This window comes from Pleurodeles waltl, chromosome 4_2 (assembly GCF_031143425.1).
Source record: "Pleurodeles waltl isolate 20211129_DDA chromosome 4_2, aPleWal1.hap1.20221129, whole genome shotgun sequence".
In the NCBI taxonomy this organism is placed as follows: Eukaryota; Metazoa; Chordata; class Amphibia; order Caudata; family Salamandridae; genus Pleurodeles; species Pleurodeles waltl.
The window spans coordinates 520,182,725-520,206,257 of NC_090443.1; the positions used below are offsets into that span (position 1 = coordinate 520,182,725).

The following is a 23,533-nucleotide window of genomic DNA, read 5'->3' on the forward strand; positions in this document are numbered from 1 at the left end:
GTGGGATTTTTGCGTGGTAGGATAAATATGGCACACAGGTGTTTAAGTAATTTTTTGGATGGGAACGCCTACCTTGCATGTCATTAACGCAAGGCGGTTTCACGCATGACGCACACGGCGGAATTTTGGCATTCACGGCCTCGGGCGTCAAAGTATAAATATGGTGTTAGGTTTGCACCGAATTCGCATCAAAAAGTTTGACGCAAATTCGGCGCAGACAGAGTATAAATATGCCCCGAAAATTTGGTGAAGTCCCTGGTAAAACAAGCCAAGCTCAGTTCTTGCCACCTCCTTTCATCCCAGTCCCTCTTTGCAGGGCCTGAGCTGCTTTGGAGCTCTTCCTTGCTTGGTGAATCAGGAGAAAATCTTTGGACTTCAGTGTGTCTCCCAACTCTATATTAAACCAGGTATTTAGACTGCCTTTTCCCCCCACAGGATCTATTCTGGATGGAACTATCAAGTATCTTACGATTCTCCCCAAAACAGTATTGTGAACGTCAATGATGGCCTGCAAGCTCCTAAGACATCTATTTCCATCTCATCCTTACTATACTGAAGATCCTCACTAATCATACTCAGGAGGTCTGACTTCTCTACTAATTGATTTCATTTCAGGGGGCTTGTATGATTTGTGTGTTGACAACAATTTGATGTGTGTTACCCAGCTTGGAATGAAAGAACTTCATTGTCAAGCACTGCGGGTTATGATCACTATCTGCCCTAGTTTCAACAACCATTTCGTTAAGGTATGGCCATAACTGGAGGTCTACTGAAATACAGTCTATATGACTAGAGTGGAAGGAATTATCAAAAGTGTTGCCCCCCCGGTGTCAGATTTAGTTCTACCATTAACTGCCTTCACCCCAAATTCTAGTGAGAATGCTTTTAGCTGGAGAGCGGCCTCTGTCCACCTGCATATTGGAGTTAACTCAAGTTGAGGAATGTTCCACCTCTCATCCTCAGCCTCTTCTAGGCTAGCATCATTGTGGTGTTGAAATTCCCTACTATTAAATGATATGATTCACCACAAAATTTGCCAGAAGCTCCTCTAACACAGAAACAGTTGATGATCCAAGCCCACCCTTGACACCCCCAGACATAGAAATGATAGATGTCAATTGGTCTTGAAGTACCAATCTTTATTGTATGGCTATGATAGAAATTAGTGTGGAGTTGTCTGAAAAACAGAATTCAGGTGAGATAGAATCCACATCGTAAGGCCTCCCAGTAGGGCCATGTACAGCAGGAATCCAGAAATGTAAAAAGCCAGATTTGAAAACTGCTTCTAATGACCAAGTAATTGTAGTAGGCAAATATCATATAATTCTAAAAACTCATTCCAGTCTGGTAAGTCAATTTTGGATTTCAGACCAGCTACATTCCAAGAAATAATTGAGGATGTACCTGTGTACTGTGCAAAGTGGCTCTTTAACTATAGCAATACTCGTAGTGAAGTGCTGGAAAGGGAGGACAAGCTTGGAAAGGGAATCTATGCTAGCTGGCTGATACTGCCAGAAAGAGCAGGATCAACATTTGACAAGGAGGGGGAGTTAGTAGAGCTGGGAGCCAAGCGTTTGTCAAAAATAACCCTGTGAGTGATCCAATGTGATCTGGATTTAGACACTAGTTGTCAGCCTGCCATCCTAGTTGGTGATTCTCCAGTAGTGTGAGAAGAAGATGGACACCCATTTTCGGGGGGCTAAGATCCCACAGTCTATATTTGAAACACATGTGTGTGTTAAACAGAGTGGATGCCCTCACATCAAATGCCACTAAATATCTACCAACTCTCTACTGGGAAGAATCAATTTAATAGAATCATAGATGGAATCAGGTCACGTGAGTCTAATGGCTTCCCAAGATGTCGTCTCTTAGAAGGGAGCGACAACCTCTCACTTTACAAATCCAGTGAATTGATTTGCTTATGAGAGTGCTCTCCTCTTTCTTGTTTGGTTTGTGTCTAAGTTTGGGAACATTCATCAGAAAAACTGGGTATCTGCCATGCTTAGCAGGAAGGCACAACTCTGAAATGGTCTTCCTAACGGGAGGTGTTTGAAGGCCCCTATTGGGGCCCATCTCTGTCCTAAAATTGCAAAGAGGGAGCATCGGCCATATAGAACGCGATATTGCAGGTGTATTAGTTTTACCCTAACCCCCTAGTCTCTTTAGAGTCCCAACTGTTTTTGATGAAAACCCACAAACATTAGTAATGGAGGGAATATTGGGTAGGAGAGGTTTGGGGTCCTTAATAGCTGGGGGGTTTTGATGGTCATGAGTGATATCCATTGCCTTTTTGATGTGCATGTTCTTATCAGGAATAATCTGATTTAACAAAGTGCAACGGGGTTGGACAACATTTTTAAGAGCCCCACACCTCGTTCTTAAGTTATATAATTTGCTGAATTAAATGGAGTGGATCACCGGAAGTACTTATTTCTGTTATCTCATCTATCTACGGCCTCATAGCTAGAGAGAGAGCTGAGAGATGAGTTGCCCACATCGGACAGTGGTAGAAAGCGATTACTACATGGGGTCATGAGTGAGTGCTCAACCAGACTTTGCTTACCAGGTAGGTTGGGACTTTTGCTTGCATCTATCATTGTCTGGTCATGATCCAATGGTGACTTGCATTACCCTAGAGGAACCACCAAAGTAACTTCTAATGTTCTGGTCATCATGTTTACATTTTTTAGATGCTTTAAGAGTTCCTTTTTTTATCTTAGGTTTTATTTTATTTGCTTAGAAATGGCGTCTGTGTTACCAAAAGGGACATTAGTTGTACTATTTAAGGTTATTCCAAGTGCAACTAGGGATGGCGTTTCTGTGCCAATTAGCGACTCCACTTCCTTGATCAAGAGGTCAATCTCATTGGTTGTACAGTTGCTATGTTTAGCACAGTGTTTTTTTTCGTGATGCCCTGGATCATCTCAGCTACTTTCCTCTTGTCCATTGTAAAATGAATATGCCTATTTCAAGCTAGGCTCAATATCAATACTTGGTTCCATGCATGAAAATTAGGTTAACAAATTAATTAATGTAGATAAAATATATCGACTTGAACCCACATAAATAGAAACATTTGAGCCATAAAAACCTAAAAACAGGTTCCTCTAACCTGTAAAAAACAGGAAATAAGATAGACCCAACAATGTCAGTTCAGTAGTGTACCTTGGCAGACTATATCCCAGTCACAGATAGAACAGGCGGGGGGTGTTAACCCCAGCCTCCTCCGGGCTCTGACAGGCTACGATGGACCAGTCTTGGCCCGGTCTTCACCCGGGCGCAAGATGAGGGACATCCTGTGCCGCAGGATTGCAAGAGTGCTTATGGGCATGATGAAAGGTGGCCCCTCCCCCTGGAAGCAGCAGACTGCAGGCTTCCCTTCTGGCATGTGGTTAGGTGGGGGATGAGTCCCTAGGTGGTGTTGGCATCCGTGGAAGTAGAATACCCCTGAAGCAACCTCCAATGTGCCCGTTCTGAAGGATTGCAAAAGCGCTTATGTGCACAATGAAAGGAGGCCCCGCCTCCTGGAAGCAGCAGACTGCAGGCGCTCCTCCTGGCACATTATTAGGTGGGTGATTGAGTCCCCAGGTGATGTTGGCGTCCAGGGGGGTAGAATACCCTGAAGCAACCTCCAATGTATCCCACATTGCGGGGTTGCAAGAGTGCTCATGGGTGCCACGAATGAAGGCCCCACACTCTGGAAGCAGCAGGCTACAGACGCACCTCCTTGTGCGTGGTTAAGTGGGGGATTGAGTTCCCAGGTGATGTTGGTGTCCGTGGGGGTAGAGTACCCCTGAAGCAACCTCCAACGTGTTCAAAACATGCATCGGCAAAGCCATAAATGTTACCGCACCTCCTGGCTTTCCAAATGCTTGTTTATGTCTGGCATTAGCCAAGACCTTTTGATTTTATTCCAATTGTATTTATATAAAATGTACTTACTTCTGTGGGTTTTCACTTAGCCCTCCACATCAATTGGTCTGTTGTCTTTGTTCACATTTTTCTTCTGCCCACTACAGCCAGGAGCATGGGGCAGTAGGTCAGCCCAGCTAAGCGTAGGCAAATGTCACTTGTGAGAGGCGGAATTCTGCTCTTTGACAAGGAGCACAGCCACACAAAAAGTAATTCCATTTAGTGTTAGGAATACTACAATCGAAATGTGCTTTTTGGATCCAAATAGTTTTTTTGCTTCTATATATTAAGAGTCTAGCAGCTCCACCAATAAAGTTTTCCATAAACCATGTGAAAAAAGCAATGACAACTCTCAAAGGCCGGCAGCCAACTCCACACCCATTGGCTTTTCCAGTGTTCTGGAGTAACCCTAGCTACTTTATCTGTTGTCTTGAGTGCATAGTTCAAATATCAAATACGTTTTTTCTAGAACAAATAGAAAATGAAAACTGGAGAAGGCATATAAAATAAAGGGAGAAATTGGAGAAAAGTTGAAAAAAGAAAAATTGGAGGAAAAATTAAAACAAAGGTGATGTGGGAGAAGCATTAGAAAAACAGGAATTGATAAAGCCTATAGGTCTGGCTAATATGAAAACATGGGCATGCACATTTGCCGTGATTAGTGATGGCACGGATGGCAGCGGTAAAGCTATTGACAAATATTAAAAAGCTTACCACAATGAAAATACAAAACAGTATTGATTCTATATGCTGCACACTCACAATATAAATAAATGTGTGTGACAATTGTACTTTGTGACATAATCCATCATTTATTGCAATGCAAGCATTTGACACAAGGTGGAATGATACACCAAACAGGCAGCAGCATGTTACTTTGTTATTTTACTTTCATTTGTTATAGGGCACCAATCACCATGGGAGGTGTATCTCGGCACTCCCAAGGTAACGTGAGGGTAGCAACATTGAAACAGAATGGTCTTGACCATTTTTTGTCTGAAGGAAAGATGGTCAATACACGTACGGATTTCATAAGGCGGTTTGTTCCAATTAAGTGGGGCCAAGAATGAGAAGGCTCTGCCGCCTGCTCTGGCTTCTTTATATGAGAAATCATTAGAAGTGCTTTGTCACTGGATCTCGAGCATCTCTCTGGACAATAAGGAGGAAACTTCTGTGCAATGTACATGTGGCCTTTTCCAATGAGAGCTTTATGAGTAAGGCAGCATGCCTTAAAGATTATTCTTTTTTTATCTGCAACCAATGTAACGATTTGAGAAGGGGGAATGAGGCTGTGCCCAGTGGTTGGTTACATATGAGCCTTGTGGCTGTGTTTCGTACTACTTGGAGTTTAGCAGGTAGGTTGTCATTTGCAGAGGCCAGCAAAGAGTTGCAGTAGTCCAGCTAACTACTGATGAGCCTCTAAACTAAGCTCTTCCTGGCAGATAGAGGTAAAAATGGAAGGGCTTTCCTAAGTATGTGCAGTGTGTGGTAGCAGGTTCCAGTTGTTGATGAAACCTGCTCTTTCATTGTTAGGTTATGATCCAGTTGTACGCCTAGATTTTTCACTACCTGCTTAAGAGTGAGGTCTGGGCCCAATTTGGCTGGCCACCAATCTTTAGTACTGAACAGCATTATCTCAGTTTTGGCTGCATTTAGTTGAAAGCAATTAAGAGACATCCATGCAGCAATAGATTTCATGACGGATAGGAAACATAGCTTGGTGATAGCTGGGTTTTTACTGAAAGAGATCTCCAGTTGTATGTCATCTGCATAGGAATGGATAGCTAGACCAAAATTTCTGACTATTTGTGTTAGGGGTGCGACATATATGTTGAAAAGCGTGAGACTTAAGCAGGAACCCTGTGGCACTTCCTTATCAATCCGCCTAGTGAAAGATTTGAACAGGCTTAAAGAGATTGTTTGGGATCTGTCACTTAAGAAGTCTGTAAGCCATTTTATGGCTGTCCCTTGGATACCACAGTCCTGCAGTCTATGTAGCAGCTTCGGGTGGAAAAGCGGAAGACAGATCTAACAGCAGCAGCATTGCTAGGAAGTTGGAGTCAAGGCTAGTTTGATGTAATCTGTGACTGCCACTAGAGCTGTTTCTATGCTATGTGCAGAACAAAAACTAGATTGTGAGGGGTCTAGAATACCACTCTTCTCAAGATATGTAGTTAATTGATTATTGATTAGCCCCTCCAAGGTTTTGCTTAGTAGGGGAAGAAGAGAGATGGACCTGTAATTAGATAAATCAGTCACCGGAAGATGGGCCTTTGTATAGGCCTCACTTGTGCTTCTTTCCAAGCCTGTGGGAGAGTACTGGTGGTAATTAATTGATTAAATAAGAAACATATGGCAGTTGCTAAAGGTTCCACAAGTTGAGCCACTGACCTTGGGGGGCAGACATCGATGGGAGAGCCTGACTTTCCCTTTTTGAGGCTCTTGGCAATTTCCTCTGGGGTGAACAATGACAAATTGAATATGCTTTCACAATTTGAAAAAGGAGATAAAAGTAAAAGAGGGTCAGGGTGCTCATTGTTAGCAGACTTAGCAAAATTGTAATAGATGTTATGTTTTTTTTGGTCAAAATAGTCAGCTAGGGAGTCACATAAATGTCGAGATTAAGGTAGATCAAGATTACAGGCCCGTGGGTTAGTGAAATCCCTCAAGTCTTTGTATAAGGCCCTTGCAAGTTGCTTTCTAACTTGATTTGATGAGTTATTAAGGTTTTACAAGCTTATTTGATATTTCTAGGAGACGTGTTAAGTGCGGGTTTATAAATGAATTTGTCTGAAAGATCCTTACTAGTGCACCAGTGTCTTTCTAGCTTTTTGCAATGGGCTTTTTCTGCTTGAATCTCCTTGGGGTACCATGTGGTGAGGGTCCTGCGACTGGTTTGAGGCCTGCTACGTAGCGGGGCAAGATGGTCAAATGCTGTGGATAAAGCTTTGTTAAAATCTTCAAGGTGTTCATTCATGTTTGAGGACACATCAGGTAAGGAGAACTAAGGGGCATATTTATACTTGTTTTGCGCCAAATTTGCATCATTTTGTTTTACACAAATTCAGTGCAAAACTAACTCCATATTTTTCCTTTGGCACTAGACCTCTCTTGTGCCAAATTTATGGAATTAAAGTCATTGTTTGGATGTGGAAACCTACTTTGCGTCAATGAGATGCATAGTAGGCGTTGCTGTGCAAAAAATGACTCTATGACCTTAGCTCCATATTTATCCCCCGTGCTAAAATTACGCACGGGGGGAAGAGGGGTCAAATAATGGTGCAAAGCTTGCTTTGCACCGTTATGTAACGCCTGGGTCAGGGCAGGCGTTAGGGGACCTGTGGGCCTATTTCCATGGTGGGATACCATGGAATAAGCCCACAGGTGCCCTCCCAGGCACCAGGGACACCCCCACCCACACCAGAGGGGCAGCGGAGAATGGGGGATCACATCCCAGGAAAGTATAGGTAAGTACAGGTAAGTATTTTGTTTTTGTAAGTGCCAATGGGGGGCCCTGAAGTGGGCCCCCATACATGGCACATGGTGCAATGGCCATGCCCAGGGGACCCTTGTCCCCTGTGCTGGCCATTGGGGTGGTGGTCATGACTCCTGTCTTTTATAAGACAGGAGTCATGTAATATAGATGGTTTTGCGTCAGAAAATGACGCTAGGCTAATTAGAGTCTTTTATTTTACTCTAACCATGCAAAACCCCCTTCTTACACACTGCCTGCCCCACCCAGCTAACGTCATTTTTTTTTTACGCTAGCCTACCCTTTGCACCAGCTTTCACTATTCCATAAATATGGTGCCTGGCAGGTGCTCAGAAATGGTGCAAGCAGGTGCTAAACTTTTTGGTGCAAAACTGCGTTGGTGCAGTTTTGCATCAAAAAGTATAAATCAGGGCCTACATTTTTTGGTGAAGGACATTGATTTTGTGCCAAAGTCTAGATTTGGACATTATTGTGGTACAAGGTTTATTGCAACTCCAAGATGTAGTAATCTGAAACGTGATCAAATAGTGATCTGTACAGTCCTGAGGTAAGGTAGGGAAACGTAAGGTCTAAGGAGTTGGTAAATATACGTTATAGCAAATGACCAGTTACATGGGTAGGACCATTATTTTTCAGCTGCAACCTTAGAGAATCAAGGTCCAAAAGGAGTTGGGTGACATCTAGGTTTGAGCTGTTCTCGCCATGATAGTTGAAATCCACAAGTAAAAGAAATTGTTGTGAGGTAAGAACATGTGAAGCAATATATTCTATTAGTTAGTGAAGAAAAGTCTATTTTGGGCCTGGGGATCTATAAAGTAGAGCTGTTCTCCAGGGACTTTCAAGGGGTAATCAATCCTAAATATACAAATCTCTGACCAGTCAGTTATTTGTTTGTCTATTAAAGAGACCTTGATAGGGTCTTCATAGGCAAAAGCTATCCCACCGTCTATCTTACCTTCCCTGTCAATTCTTAAAATGTGATAATTGTATGGTATAGCCAAGTTAATAGTTTGAAGGGCTGAAGAGACATCCAGGTTTCTGTTGAAACTTAAGACAAATCTGTGTCATTTGAGGTAACTAGGTTCCAAAGCATGAGGTGACATTATAATAGTCCTATTTTAGGCACAAACACCGCCTCTATGTATATCTTAAAGACGTAGTAATGATAGGTCTAGAGACAACTGTGCTGTGAAGCCAGGCCTGAAATCCAAGAGAGGAAATCCACAAATGGATGGTGTTAGAAATGGGGACTTTGGTTGGCAGTCAGGTTACCCCCTGTCCAAGCAAGGGCCCGCACTCTAGTCAGGGTAAAAGAGAATCACCCTCAGCTAGCACCCGCTCACCCCCTTGGTAGCTTGGCACAAGTAGCAGGTTTAACTTCAGAGTGCTAGTGTTAGAAATGGGGTTTTTGGTTGGCAGTCAGGTTGCCCTCTGTCCAAGCAAGAACCCTCACTCTAGTCAGGGTAAGTCACACACAATCCAAAATCAGCCTGTGCTCACCCTCCGGTAGCTTGGCACGAGCAGTCAGGCTTAACTTAGAAGGCAATGTGTAAAGCATTTGTGCAATAAATCATACAACACCATAGCATAACACCACAAAAATACACCACACAGTATTTAGAAAAATATATAATATTTATCTGGGTATCTTCAGGTCAAAACGATCAAAGTTGCAATACGAATTTGTAAAGATATCACTGAGAAGTGATAGAAAGTGTCTTAAGTCTTTAGAATATAAACAAAGTCTCTTTCAAGCACAAGTACCTGGTTGGGAGCGGAAGAATCTCCTCAGAGGGCCACAAGAGAAGAGGTGCGTGGAAAAAGGGTGTGTGCGTCGATTTCTCCCCAGCACACACAGACTTGCGTCGTTATTTTCCACGCGGGGAAGTCGGCGTCGTTTTCCGGCGCGTGGACAGTCTCTTTCTGTGGATCGCGGGGATTACCAGATGTCCCGGGTCTGTGCGTGGATTTTCCTGCTTGTTCTCCGGCTGCGTGTCGGTCTGCGGGGCTGCACGTCGAAATTACGATCTCACGGCAGGCGTCGTGTCGATTTCTCCTCTAGACTTCGATCTGCGGGGCTACGCGTTGAAATTACGATCTCACGGCAGGCGTCGCGTCGATTTCTCCTCTAGAGGTCGGGCGGCGTTGTCCTTGCGAGGCCGTGCGTCGGATCTTCGATCGTCCCAAGAGCGTCGCATCGATCAGCGTCAGAGTGCAGCATTTTTCTCCCACGAAACAAGCTGTGCGTCGAAATTTTCGGCGCACGGAGCGTCCAAGTAAAAGAGAGAAGTCTTTTTGGCCCTGAGACTTCAAGGAACAGGAGGCAAGCTCTATCCAAGCCCTTGGAGAGCACTTCCACAGCCAGACAAGAGTTCAGCAAGGCAGCAGTCCTTTGTAGAAAGCAGACAGGTGAGTCCTTTGAGCAGCCAGGCAGTTCTTCTTGGCAGGATGTAGTTTCTGGTTCAGGTTTCTTCTCCAGCAAGTGTCTGATGAGGTAGGGCAGAGGCCCTGTTTTATACTACGTTGTGCCTTTGAACTGGGGGTGACTTCAAAGAGTGTCTAAGAAATGCACCAAGCCCCCTTTCAGTTCAATCCTGTCTGCCAGAGTCCCAGTAGGGGGTGTAGCAGTCCTTTGTGTGAGGGCAGGCCCTCCACCCTCCCAGCCCAGGAAGACCCATTCAAAATGCAGATGTATGCAAGTGAGGCTGAGTACCCTGTGTTTGGGGTGTGTCTGAGTGAATGCACAAGGAGCTGTCAACTAAACCTAGCCAGACGTGGATTGAAGGGCACAACAAGATTTTAGTGCAAAGAAATGCTCACTTTCTAAAAGTGGCATTTCTAGAATAGTAATATTAAATCCGACTTCACCAGTCAGCAGGACTTTATATTACCATTCTAGCCATACTAAATATGACCTTCCTGCTCCTTTCAGATCAGCAGCTGCCACTTCAACAGTGTATGAGGGCAGCCCCAATGTTAGCCTATGAAGGGAGCAGGCCTCACAGTAGTGTAAAAACGAATTTAGGAGTTTTACACTACCAGGACATATAACTACACAGGTACATGTCCTGCCTTTTACCTACACAGCACCCTGCTCTAGGGGTTACCTAGGGCACACATTAGGGATGACTTATATGTAGAAAAAGGGGAGTTCTAGGCTTGGCAAGTACTTTTAAATGCCAAGTCGAAGTGGCAGTGAAACTGCACACACAGGCCTTGCAATGGCAGGCCTGAGACAGGGTTAAGGGGCTACTGAAGTGGGTGGCACAACCAGTGCTGCAGGCCCACTAGTAGCATTTAATCTACCTGCCCTAGGCACATGTAGTGCACTCTACCAGGGACTTACAAGTAAATTAAATAGTCAATCATGGATAAACCAATCAGTAGTACAATTTACACAGAGAGCATATGCACTTTAGCACTGGTTAGCAGCGGTAAAGTGCCCAGAGGTCAAAAGCCAACAACAACAGGTCAGAAAAAATAGGAGGAAGGAGGCAAAAAGTTTGGGCATGTCCCCGTCAAAAAGCCAGGTCCAACAGCTAGGTGTAAAGTATTTGTACCAACACACACAGAAACTCAATGAAAACACTACAAAATGACACAAAACAGGTTTAGAAAAATAGAAAATATTTATCTAAGCAAAACAAGACCTAAATGACAAAAATCCACAATACACAAGTCATCAATTAAAAACGCAAAAAGAGCCTTGATGTAATTTTAAACGCAACCCTAACACTGTTAGCGTGAAAATGTACCTTGGGCACGTCAAAAATAACCCCGCACGGGCGAGTGTGCGTCAAAAAGGGCTTGCGATGCGTTGATTTCGCTCACGATCGAGACCTTGCGTTGTTTTTCCTTTAGTCGGGTCGGCATGTGTCGTTTCTTCGCTCCACAGGAGAGCGATGCGTCTATCCGGTCAGCACTCTCGGGTCCAGACGGGCCTTGCATCGTTTTTACATGCCGAGTGATGTTTGCTTCAGAAATCCAGCCGCACGATAATCCGAAACCCACGCAGAGCGGGTGGTGATCTCACCCGCTTCCGGCAGCGATGCTGCGTGTCGTTTCTCCAGTCACGGGCATCGATCTTCCGGTCGCGTTGCAGGCGAGCATCGATTTTTCAGCCGCAGACCGGAGTCCCATCGATTTTTTTCCCTGCACGGTGGTCTGTGAGTGGATTTCTCATTCTTGTCCTGCCAGCTTCTCCTTTCAGGGACCCTGGAACTGGATGGGAACCATTTGGCAGAGTAGGAGTCTCAGCAGAGGCTTCAGGTGCTGGCAGAGATAAGTCTTTGCTGTCCCTGAGACTTCAAACATCAGGAGGCAAGCTCTAAATCAAGCCCTTGGAGAGTTCTTCACAAGAAGGAAGGCAACACAAAGTCCAGGCTTTGTTCTTTAGCACAGGCAGAAGCAGCAACTGCAGGAGGGCTCCACAAAGCACAGTCACAGGCAGGGCAGCTCTTCTTCCTCAGCTCTTCTCCAGCCAGAGGTTCCTCTTGGTTTGAAGAAGTGTTCTAAAGTCTGTGGTTTTGGGTGCCCTTCTTATACCCATTTTACCCTTTGAAGTAGGCCTACTTCAAAGCAAAGTCTCTCTTGTCCTGCCTTGCCCAGGCCAGGCCCCAGACACACCAGGGGGTTGGAGACTGCATTGTGTGAGGGCAGGCACAGCCGTTTCAGGTTTGAGTGACCACTTCTCCCCTCCCTCCTAGCACAGATGGCTCATGAGGAAATGCAGACTACACCCCAGTTCCCTTTCTGTCACTGTCTAGTGAGAGGTGCAACCAGCCCAACTGTCAAACTGACCCAGACAGGGAATCCACGAACAGGCAGAGCCACAGAAATGGTTTAAGCAAGAAAATGCTCACTTTCTAAAAGTGGCATTTTCAAACACACAATCTTAAGATGTATTTTTAAATTGTGAGCTCAGAGACCCCAAACTCCACATGTCTATCCGTGCCAAAAGGGAAACTACACTTTAATCATATTTAAAGGTAGCCCCCATGTCAACCTATGAGAGGGACAGCCCTTGCAACAGTGGCAAATGAATTTAGCAATATTTCACTGTCAGGACATATAAAACACATTACTATATGTCCTACCTTAACCATACACTGCACCATGCCCTTGGGGCTGCCTAGGGACTACTTTAGGGGTGTCTTACATGTAAGAAAAGGGAAGGTTTAGGCCTGGCAAGTGTGTACATTGGCCAAGTCGAATTTACAGTTTAAAACTGCACACACAGACACTGCAGTGGCAGGTCTGAGAGATGATTACAGAGCTACTTATGTGGGTGGCACAACCAGTGCTGCAGGCCTACTAGTAGCATTTGATTTACAGGCCCTGAGCATCTCTAGTGCACTTTACTAGGGAATTACTAGTAAATCAAATATGCCAATCATGGATAAACCAATCAAACATTTACACAGAGAGCATATGCACTTTAGCAATGGTTAGCAGTGGTAAAGTGCTCAGAGTTCAAAAGCCAACAGAAACAGATCAGGAAAAATATGAGGAAGGAGGCAAAACGTCTGGGGATGACCCTGCAACAGGAAAATTGCAACAGATGGGGAAAAACCGATGTGAGAGAAGGGATTCAAAAATAAAAGAGGAAATAGAAAGACTGTAATACAAAATGGGAGAAGTAATTGGATGCCACCAGAGGAAGTGGGCGAAGAGATTGGAGGTCAAGAGGCTAAAGAGAGAGAAGCCGAAAGCAAAGGTGAATGTGACAAGTGTTGGAATAACAGAATAGCAGGACCCATGGCAGGGCTTGGGTGCACCTTACATCAGGGGTCTTGTTTGGCGAGACTGTGGCTAACTTTCCCTTGCACCACTGCTTAAGCAAGGGGTGCAGCGATATTGAGGCTGCAGTGAAAACCACACTATTAATCCTTTGCATGAGATTGACGAGACCACCTTGAGAAAGACTTCTGTTTAAATCAACAGCTTTTCCACCAAGTGGGGTGTCTGGATGCTAGTCTAGTGGGTGAACGCTCTTGATTCTGTGGTTTCCTAGGATCTGAGAAAAAAAAGCCTTTTTCCCCATCCTGATGAGAACACCCCTATTTATGTTCAAGGATGAGAGGGCTGGGGCGTCACAAAAGCAACAATAAAAGGCATTTGTTTCAGTTTGATTGCCCAGGTCTGTACCAGGCTAATAGGACAGTGGTTTGCTTGTATTTTTATGTCCCATGTTAATTTTGATGTAGTTTAAGAATTTGTTTTTTAAACAGGAGCATGTTTTTGAAAGTAAGTAAATACTGGAGTATACTAGTCAGATGTTTGCAGTAAAAAAAATAGCAAAATGTTAAGTTACCATGTTCATAAGGATGGATTTAGAAAAGACTTGCTCTCTGTGCTGCATTATGAAACACAGCCTTTCCGTAGAAGAGATTTAAACTGCTGTTTGCATGGTGCATTGAACAGTGGGTTGCCATTCCAAATTAGAATGTTTGAGTTTAGTTTACTTTTTATGAAGAGGTTATTGATTAAGGAAATGGCAACAGTGAAAGTCAGCTGTGTGGTTTGAGTCTATCATTATCCTAAAGCACTGAGCAGTCATGGTTAAAAACTGGTTGCCTTCTCATCCACTCCTCATCCCATTCCTTACCACATGCACTTTGTGAGGCAAGGCGCCACCACTACCACACCTACCAAGCACACTCTAAAGTGAAAAAACATAACAGCTCTGCACCCTTTACATTAACCCCTGTGCTGCCAGGCCTTTTCCTCCTCAGGTGCCAGGCCTTTTTTTGGCTATTTGGGGCAGTTTGCACTTAGGTCCTCACAACTTTCTGTCCACATAAGCTACCCACACCAAATTTGTGTCCTTTTTACCAACATCCTAGGGATTCTAGAGGTACCCAGAGTTTGTGGGTTCCCCTGGAGGAGTCCAAGAAATTAGCCAAAATACAGCAAAAATTCGTTTTTATAAAAAAAATGGAAAAAAAGGCTGCAGATGAAGGCTTTTGTTTTTCCCCTGAAAATGGCATCAACAAAAGGTTTGTGGTGGTAAAATCACCATCTTCCCAGCTTTCAGGAACAGGCAGACTTGAATAAGAAAACCATATTTTTCAACACTATTTTGGCATTTTACTGGAACATACTCCATTTTTACTATATTTTGTGCTTTTAACCTCCTTCCAGTTAGTGACAGAAATGGGTGTGAAACCAATGCTGAATACCAGAAAGTGAAACATTTCTGAAAAGTAGATAACATTTTCAATTCAGCAAGGGGACATTTGTGTGCTCTCATGGCCCAAATGTAAAACCAAAACCCAAAATAATCAAATTTCCTCTTGTTTGACGTGGGATAAGATGTTTTAGTGTGCATGGGAGAGCTGAAACACTGTTACCCCCTTCATTTAGGGTGGGGGCAAAACCATGCCCATACTGGTTGGTAGCCACCATCCCACTATTTTGTAATTTTTTTCAAATTCCCTGGCATCTAGTGGGCTTTCTGACCCCCAGGGGAGTGGATTGGGGGTAATTGCCCCATCTGCCCACCGGTAGGCAAAAAAACTTTGGCCCTATTTATTTGAGGTGGGGGTATGGCCATACCCCGCACCCCCTTTAAAAAAAAAAAAAAAGTCTTTCCTGGTCTCTGGTGGGCTTTCTGCCCCACTTGGGGGCAGATGGGCCTTCCAAAAATAGGCCAATCTGATATGGCCAACAGTAATGTTCCTCCATGGGGAGCGACCCTTGCCCAAGGGGCTGCCCGCCCCAAACAAAACACACACATACACACACACCAATCCTTGGTGCCTAAGTGGTTTCTGCCGAAATAGGAATAGAAATAGGCCGATCTGTCCCCATAAGGGGGCAGAAATGGCTTAAAATAAAATCGGCCCCCCAGGGAGCGACCCTTGCCTAAGGGGTTGCTCCCCTTGCGTGAAATTGACACCAAAAAAAAATCCCTGGTGCCTAGTGGTTTCTGCCCCCCTTGAGGGCAGATCGGCCTAATGAAAATAGGCAGATCTGCCACCAAAGGGGGTAGAAATGGCCTAAAATAACACTGTCCACCAGGGGAGCGACGCTTGCCTAAGGGGTTGCTGCCCACGTCTAAAAAAAAAAAAAAAAGATGATCCCTGGTGCCTAGAGGTTTCTGCCCCCCTGGTGGCAGATCAGCCTAATCGCAATAGGCCAATCTGCTGCCAAGGGGGGAAGAAATGGCCTAAAACAAATTGCACCCCCCCCCACAGGAGCGGCCCTTGCTTAAGGGGTCATTCCCCTTGCATGAAATTGATCTAAAAGAAAAATCCCTGGTGTCTAGTGACCTAAGAAAAATAGGCTGATCGATGGCTTAAAGTCAATTTTCCCCCCAGGGGAGCGACCCTTACCTAAGGGGTCGCTACCCACATATAAAGAAAATAAAACAAAAACAAACAAAAAATAATCCCCGGTGTCTAGCTGTTTCTGCCCCCCAAGGGGGCAGATCGGCCTAATTATAATAGGCCGATCTGCCCCCGGGGGGGCAGAAATGGCCTTTGAATAATTTGCCCCCCTGGAGAGCGGCTCTTGCCCTAGGGACTGCTCCACTTATAAGTAAATAAAATAAAAAAATCCCTAATGTCTAGTGGTTGATCGCTTCATGATCGGGCAGCAGAAATGCTGAGAGAGACATCAAAGGAAAGGGAAGTCCTTTACTTTCCTTTGATGCCTCTCTTGCTCCCACCACGTGATCCGAAGAGAAATTATTTTGCATTTCTCCTCCGATCTGCGCTGGAGTGAGGGCAGCCTCTAATGTGGTCAGTGCGCAATCCCGCACTGACATCATCAGACGTCACAGGGGTATTGGGGTGGGCAGGGGCGGAAGGGGAAGTGATTCACCTTCCATTCCTGTCCAGGAGAGGTGGACACCAGGCCCTCAGGGGAGCGCTAGCGCTTCCCCCGAGGGCCGGTAGCAGGACAAAGTGGTTACGTCCCTGGCACCTGAGCGCCAAGGCAACGGACATAACCACCTTGTACCGGGCACCTGAGGGGTTAAAGGGAGACAAGGGCAAATTACATCCTGACATACCAAGCCTCCAAAGCCACTCTTAAAAAGATACAGAGGGTGGGAGGGAACCTAAGTAATGGGATGAGGAATTGGAACTGGGAGTAATGAAGATTACCAGTAAGTAATCCAAACATTAGCTGACAGCAAGGAAATCCGTTTGAGAGAGACCTTCAACTGGATGAATTTCACAACACACAGGAATGACGTCATATCCAGTAATTATGGAGAATAATTCACATATGTGGCAGTCCCTGTGAAATGCAGCTTTAGAAATCAGTTTTTGTGCAATACATTCAGTCAAACATGCAATATTACACATCGTCGACTTAACGCTGGGAGAGAGATGATTAAAGTCCCCCTCCCACTAATACTTTTATATGTTGTATTGTGTGACTAAAAGGCTGTGTGAGATGTGTTTCTGTACAAGAAGAAACTAAAACAGTGTTATTGTATTTAAATGTGTTTCAAAACTTACACATGCGCTGTATATCTTATCACACACAAATATGGCACAATTCGACATATGGAGCATTGTTCAGAATAGAAGCACCCCAAAAAGTTGTGTAGGCTGCTTGCACGTGCATGCTGCCCTATTTCACGTTTGGGAATTTCTTTAATGATCAGTATATGCAATTGTACAAACATACACAATACAAAAAAACGTATTAGTAGGCGCAGAGGTGTAAATATTTCCCCACTCCTCTCTAAGACTGCTTGTAAAACCCCAGTGACCTATGGGTAGGCCCCAGGAGAATCGTTTTGTACATTAGGTCAAATGAACCCCCTTCGTTTAATGACCGTGTATGAATGGGCCAGGCTTGGAATGTGCAAGGGGTGTCAGTGGAGAGGTGCTTGTTTTGACAGCTGTACACTGCGGCTCCATTCCTGGTCTTGAAGATGGGCCACGTACAGCACAACCAGGTCAATGTACTACTTGCTAAGGGACCCTGTTCAACCAAAGGGGTGTATGTGGGTGGTGACAATCTAGGGGGTTGGGGCCAGGGCTAACAGGGAAATTGGCAGGGACAGTGGAAGCCTAGCCTACATTAGATCCGGTCGAGAAATCCAGCCCCCCTAGTAGAGATTTAAGTGGGTGACATACAATATATAAATAAATAAATAGGGCCAGTTTCAGCACAGCTTTGCTGCACCCGTGTAGCCCCGAAAGAACACGCCTTGTATCGTAAATACTCGGAAAATAAGACTCCCTCTTCGTTACGTCCCACCCTTCCAAATCACATCACCCTGTAGGATCCAGGGCCCTTCATCTACAATGCATACCTCAGGGCTGTCCACCAGTGGTGTCTCGAGATACCCTTCACCTGATTCTTAATGCACTCACTGATAACCTCTGGGCAAACCCTTCAGGAGTTTTTGATTTCGCAATTTGCAAAAAATATTGAGATCTGGACTTTTGTGAAAATACCACAATTTTTACAATAGCCCCCACAAAATCTTTATTAAACCCTTTGAGTGAGAGAGCACAGCACAGACCACAGACACAGGATTTTGTGTGAAAAAAGGCCGCAGTTACAGAAACAGGCACACATCACATATTTCCCTAGGCATTCTGCCTTACAGAACCAAAGCCTCACTATACAAAAACCTCAGCCTTAAGTCATCCCAGGCCCCACACCTAATTGAAATTCTGCAATTGTGACATTTAACCTCACTTACTGCTTATTACTGCTTCCTTCCTTGTCCAGGTGTAAGCTTGTTTACACTCTCCCTTTCAGACTGGGTTGCCAATGGCAACAACAATAAAATTATCTAAACCCATACAAACGTCTCAGCCAATCACCAACCGCACCTGCCCCAAAGGAACAACAACACATCACATGGACCCATACACACCTGTTCCAACTGAAAGCACCCTCTAACACGAAGGAATAAATGGTGAGGGTGGATGGGAATTCTTTTTCCTTCTCTACAACCTGCAAGCCACCAGGTCACCTAACACAAATTAGCTGCTTGTAGCCGACACCTCCCAAAGGTATACCTGTGCTACAGCCTAAATGTAGCCCAAAACCTGCCTAGTCTCCTGGATTGTACCACTTCTCCAAAATTCCTGGGGCCATGGCTCCCCCTGGTCGGCTGCCCCACAAAACTCTATTAACCTTCCTTTTATTGACCCTGCACTGCTACCAGGGCCAATAAAAGGAGACTTGGCAGAAGAGAGGTGCTTTTCTACTCTCTGCTTTCACAGCCAGGACCAAAAGAAAAGACTGCAGGAGACAGGGACTAAAGAGGTATGTCAATGTCCTGGACTCCTTTAGCAGTCTTTGAGCCCCTATGCCACCCATAACCCCGACCATGGCACTTATCCAACCACACCCCTTGATAACAACTCCCTTCCCACTCTGATGCCTCAACACAACCAGCCCCTCTTCCTCCCCACTCCGGCCAAGCACCCATCATGCACAATTAGTGTGAAATACTTTGCATAGGAGGGTAGCTGTTACTTTAGCACCTTCTGTCCTTCACACACCTTAATTTAAGCTGTGAGGGCGGGGAGCTAAAGAAACAGCTTCCTGCAGCACCATATATTTTATGCTGGAAAGCATGACTGCAGTGTGATGAGAAAGAGCACAACATTAAATTTAAAATCTGCACTCTTTCTCATCAAATATTTGTGTCCCAGCTCTGACATGCTGAGTGCAGTCCTGGGTTGCTGGCCCCACATCAGGTCAACTCTATTTTTGTGAAAGGTGCATTTAGTGCCTGTCATAAAAATATTGCAGATTTGGCTTTTTTTTTGGGCCACAATGTTTTCATTTTGAGGCCGCAAAATATGCCAAACCAGACTGCTAAATCCTGGAGGGCTCTGTCTGGTGTGACATGCTTGTCACAAGCTTTCATCCCACCTTGGCCCATTAATCCGTAAACTGCAATTTTAAGCGCTATATGTAAATAAGTTATTAATAAAGCTTCAATGCACTAAAGTGTGTACCACACTCTGAATACTTCTAATCTACCTACACTGGGTGGACCTACAATGGCTGTGAGGCGCTGTGCAAAACAAATCTTGGTCTTTAGCATCTCTAATGCATAATCCAGCCTGATATATGCTGACTGTGCAGAGCTATTGTTGTCCTTCTCATATGATTAGTATACAGAGCTAGTGCCCTCTGTACCATGGGTTTCCCAATACATGCCAACAGCACAGAGCCGTGGGGTTACCCAACTCATTCCCACAGACTAAGGCTTTTAGTTTAACGCTTTCTGCAGCACGGATCAATGGATTTACTCACTGCTTGCCAACAGCACCGGGCTGTAGGTTTACTCAACACATACCAACAGCACAGAGCAAAGCATTTTTGTTAAAAATCCTATCAGGTCATGGATGTACGTTTACTCAACACATGCCAGCAGCTCAGGTCTGTAGCTTTACCCAGCACATGCCAGCAGGTCAGGGGTGTGGGTTAACCCAACACTGTGGATTCACTGAACATATGCCCAGAGCACAGGACATGGTTGAGTCTCGCAATGCGTGCCACACTTGTCCGGGGTGTTTCTAGCCAGGTAAAGGTACCTCTCACTCTGACTAGTGTGTTTTCATCCATCACCATGTTGCCACAAGGCAGAGTCCTATCATGGTTTACCTGCTGCCCTGCCAAGTGCTCCTGGTTCAACTCTGTTGCGAGAAGAGTGGTGTTAACACACACAAGCCCTTCCATAGATGCATTGAAAGGTGTTAGAGGCCATTGGCAGCCTAGAAATCTTTGAAGCAGTGGAAAAAAAAACAATACAAATCTCTGAGAGAGCAGCATGATGCCATGTTGAAGAGGACAGTATATCCACCCTGCGGTGTTTAACTTGTGATTAAAGCCGGTATTTTACATGCACCTCATGCACATTGGCGCCTTGCTTCAAAACCCCACCATACAACAAAAAAGCATGGATGGTACATCTTTCTTTGTTCAAGTACTAAACAATGGAATTCATTACCCATTAACATAATAACCAGGGATGACTATCTTATCTTCAGAAGACTACTCAAGAGTTGTCTCTTTTCTATATAGCCACTACAACTCAAAAACTAATGCACATCATATCCCTGTGTATCTAAACATTTATAATTTAATTATATGTATGCATTTAGATATGTGTATTTCTTTATACAAATATGTATACTAACCATGGGTTCATAAGTATATATTCTTCAGGTCTGCATAACAGATGTAAATATTAACTGCAGTTAAAATATAAATAAATATATATATATATATATATATATATATATATATATATATATATATATATATATTATCAGACAATATACTACTTACTACTATGATCTCCCAAACAACACATTCTAGATTCTTCCTCCCTCTATTCCTTAATTATCCAATGTATTCCATCTAATTGACTCACATATCCACCGCTCAAATTAACATCTCATACTTCCCTATAATAATCCACCACTAATTCCTTTTGGGTTCCAGAGTGGCATGAAGCACTTTGACGCCTCATCAGGGGTAGTAAGCGCTATATAAATGCAATTACAGTTACAATTACAATTACAGCTCACCAATCATCCTACCCGGGACAAAACATTTAATTTCAGCCCACTCCCTCATCTAGGAGAGATTACTGGGAGGAAATCAACACAACTGCTTCTTCGGGAGGGAATAATGAAAGCATCACACTCACCAACCTAAAGTGAGAGGTAGAAGCAAACACATTCCCCAACCCAGAAAAAGAATAAAGGAAGTCATCTCAGGCACAACGTAGTAGAGAACAATGAATGTCACCCGCTCAAGGCAGACCGGGGAGGAATAAGGATCCTATCGGTGAATAAAACCTCAAAACCCTATCCAATCCATTTCAACAGGAACTTGCGCTCTCTTTTAAAATGTCTGCTGTTGTACAAAATGCTGCCTTTCAGACATTCCGATCCACACCCTGGGCTTTTCCATCATGCTCTCCATATAGCTGAAATCAGGAAATCTCCAGCTTGGGCAATGAATAACACTTGTGTGGTGAAGCAAATTGCTTATATAAAAGCAAGCTGCGGCCATACCCCTTTGGTGTCGTGGTGCTGAGGTAAATAATTAACAAAATAAGCTCCTTCCATAAAGTAATTCGAATGAGAGTTGACGCTATCACAGGTGTTACTGGCAAGCAGGGGAGCTTTTCACCTTGAAGGATCTGAGTCTCATAAAGCGCGCCTGTTCCTTGAAGTCCTGCACAGAGGCACATGCAGCAAGTCACTGAAGAAGGACGAAAGCCTTGATCATCTTTGTGTGCAGACGCAGTGGAACCAAGCCTCAGATTCAAGCTCACCCTGTCCAGCAGACAACAAAGAAACCACAGCAAGGTGAGGTGCGAAACTAGGCACTGCAGGTTGGGTTGTGGGGGTCACGGCAGCACTGGAGGGCTACCAAGGCGCAGGTCCCTTGCACACACATGACTTTTTACACAAATGTTCTGTGCTTGCCCTCCTTAGTAAACACTAACCTCCGGGTGTGTGGGGGAGTCTGAAAGCTTGTACAACTGCGGTAGTGGGCAAAGTGCACTTCATCTACTTCACGAAAGATCAGTTTTTTAATATTTCAATGTCGTAAAGTTGGTGAGGATTTGCAACAAAAGTGGATGAAAAAATCTGGAAACAGCCTTTTCTTGAGAAACAAAGAATAGAAAGCCTTTGGCCCTGATTTATACTTTTTTGGTGAAAAACTGAACTAATGCAGTTTTGCACCAAAAAGTTTACCACCGGCTTGCACAATTTCTGAGCACCAGCCGGGCACCATATTTATGGAATGGTGCAAGCTGGTGCAAAGGGTAGGCCAGCATAAAAATAAATGATGGCCCTGATTTATACTTTTCTGGTGCAAAACTGAACTAATGTAGTTTTGCACCAAAAAGTTTACCACTGGCTTGCACCATTTCTGAGCACCCGCCGGGCCCCATATTTATGGAATGGTGCAAGCCGGTGCAAAGGGTAGGCTAGCATAAAAAAAAATGACGTTAACCGGGTGTGGCTGGCAGTATGGAAGAAGGGGGTTTGCCTTTTGCATTCTATCAGGGGTAAGGTATGCAGCATGCAAGTAATATGCCTGCACCAAACGGAGGCAGGAGGGTATGGTCGGGCTCCTTGGGGCCATCAAGACATCCCGCCAGTCCTCCTCCTTCATCCGCCCTACCCAACCCTCCCATCGCTCTCTGAGACTTGTGAGCAGTTTCGTTGTGTCGGTGATCCAGGTACGATATATTTGGGACACCCAGCCCTTGCTCAACCCACCCATCAGGACCTTTGCCTCTGCTGGGCTGAACTCAGGGAGGACTGTGCCAGCCTGGATATGGGCACCCAGTGCATGCTGGAGCTGCAGGTGTTTATGGAATTGGGTATTTGAGACAGAATACTGCTGTTGCAGTTCGGACAGCCTGTGAGAGCCAACCCAGACATCTCCCAGAAGCGAGATACCTATGGTATCCAATTCATGTAATCCCTCCAAAGCTGAGACTTCAAGGAGCCATGTTTTTAATGCTAAGGCTGCACTAAGCATTGGCCACGCCATATTAACAAAGTGGCGCAATGCATGCATTGTGCGACTTTGTAACCCCTTGAGCCACATTAGGCCTGAGTCACGCATAATGTAAACAAGAGGGGGCTTTCTGGTCTTAGGAGGCCCGCAAAAATGGCACAGCGAAATTTAAAATATTTAACTGTGCCATTTTTGGTGTCATTTTTAACAACTGCTCAAAGCAGGTGTATAAAATGACCCTCCCATGGTAACCTATGGGACTCCTTGCACTTTGCTGCACTAGTGTCAAAATGTTTGATACCAGTGTAGCAAAGCACCAAAATAGGGTCAAACATTTTGACGCTATTATGATAACAACTGCTATGGTGCATTATGAATACAGTGAAGCCATGGTGTAGTTAAGTGTCGTAAGCGATGCGCAAGAAAAGTGGCGCATTATAGCTGATACACCACTTTTTCTTAAATATGGGTCATAGTTTGATGTTACCTATTCTGTTTAAGATAAGTGCAAATACTTAAGTGCTGACTGTGAAATTAAATTCCAAATTGCTGATTTCAAAAGTATTAGCTTTTTAGAAACGTTCTAGCTCTGTTATTTGGGCATCAACAAGAACCGGAACCATTGACCCCAAAGAAGGCAAC

General features: G+C 44.5%; 1 protein-coding gene across 2 annotated transcripts in view; it reads left to right on the forward strand.

Moving 5' to 3' along the window:
• The window catches only part of LOC138293040 (flavin-containing monooxygenase 1-like), a 378,358-nt gene that overhangs the window by 16,496 nt on the left and 338,329 nt on the right, over nt 1–23,533 (forward strand). Inside the window, exon 1 of one of the 2 annotated variants that reach the window (XM_069232025.1) lies at nt 21,527–21,723. The exons of the other annotated variant lie outside the window; for it this stretch is intronic. The gene's annotated coding sequence lies outside the window, so the exon portion shown is untranslated. Of the gene's footprint in view, nt 1–21,526; nt 21,724–23,533 lie in introns of those variants that run through there. 2 annotated transcript variants of the gene reach the window in all.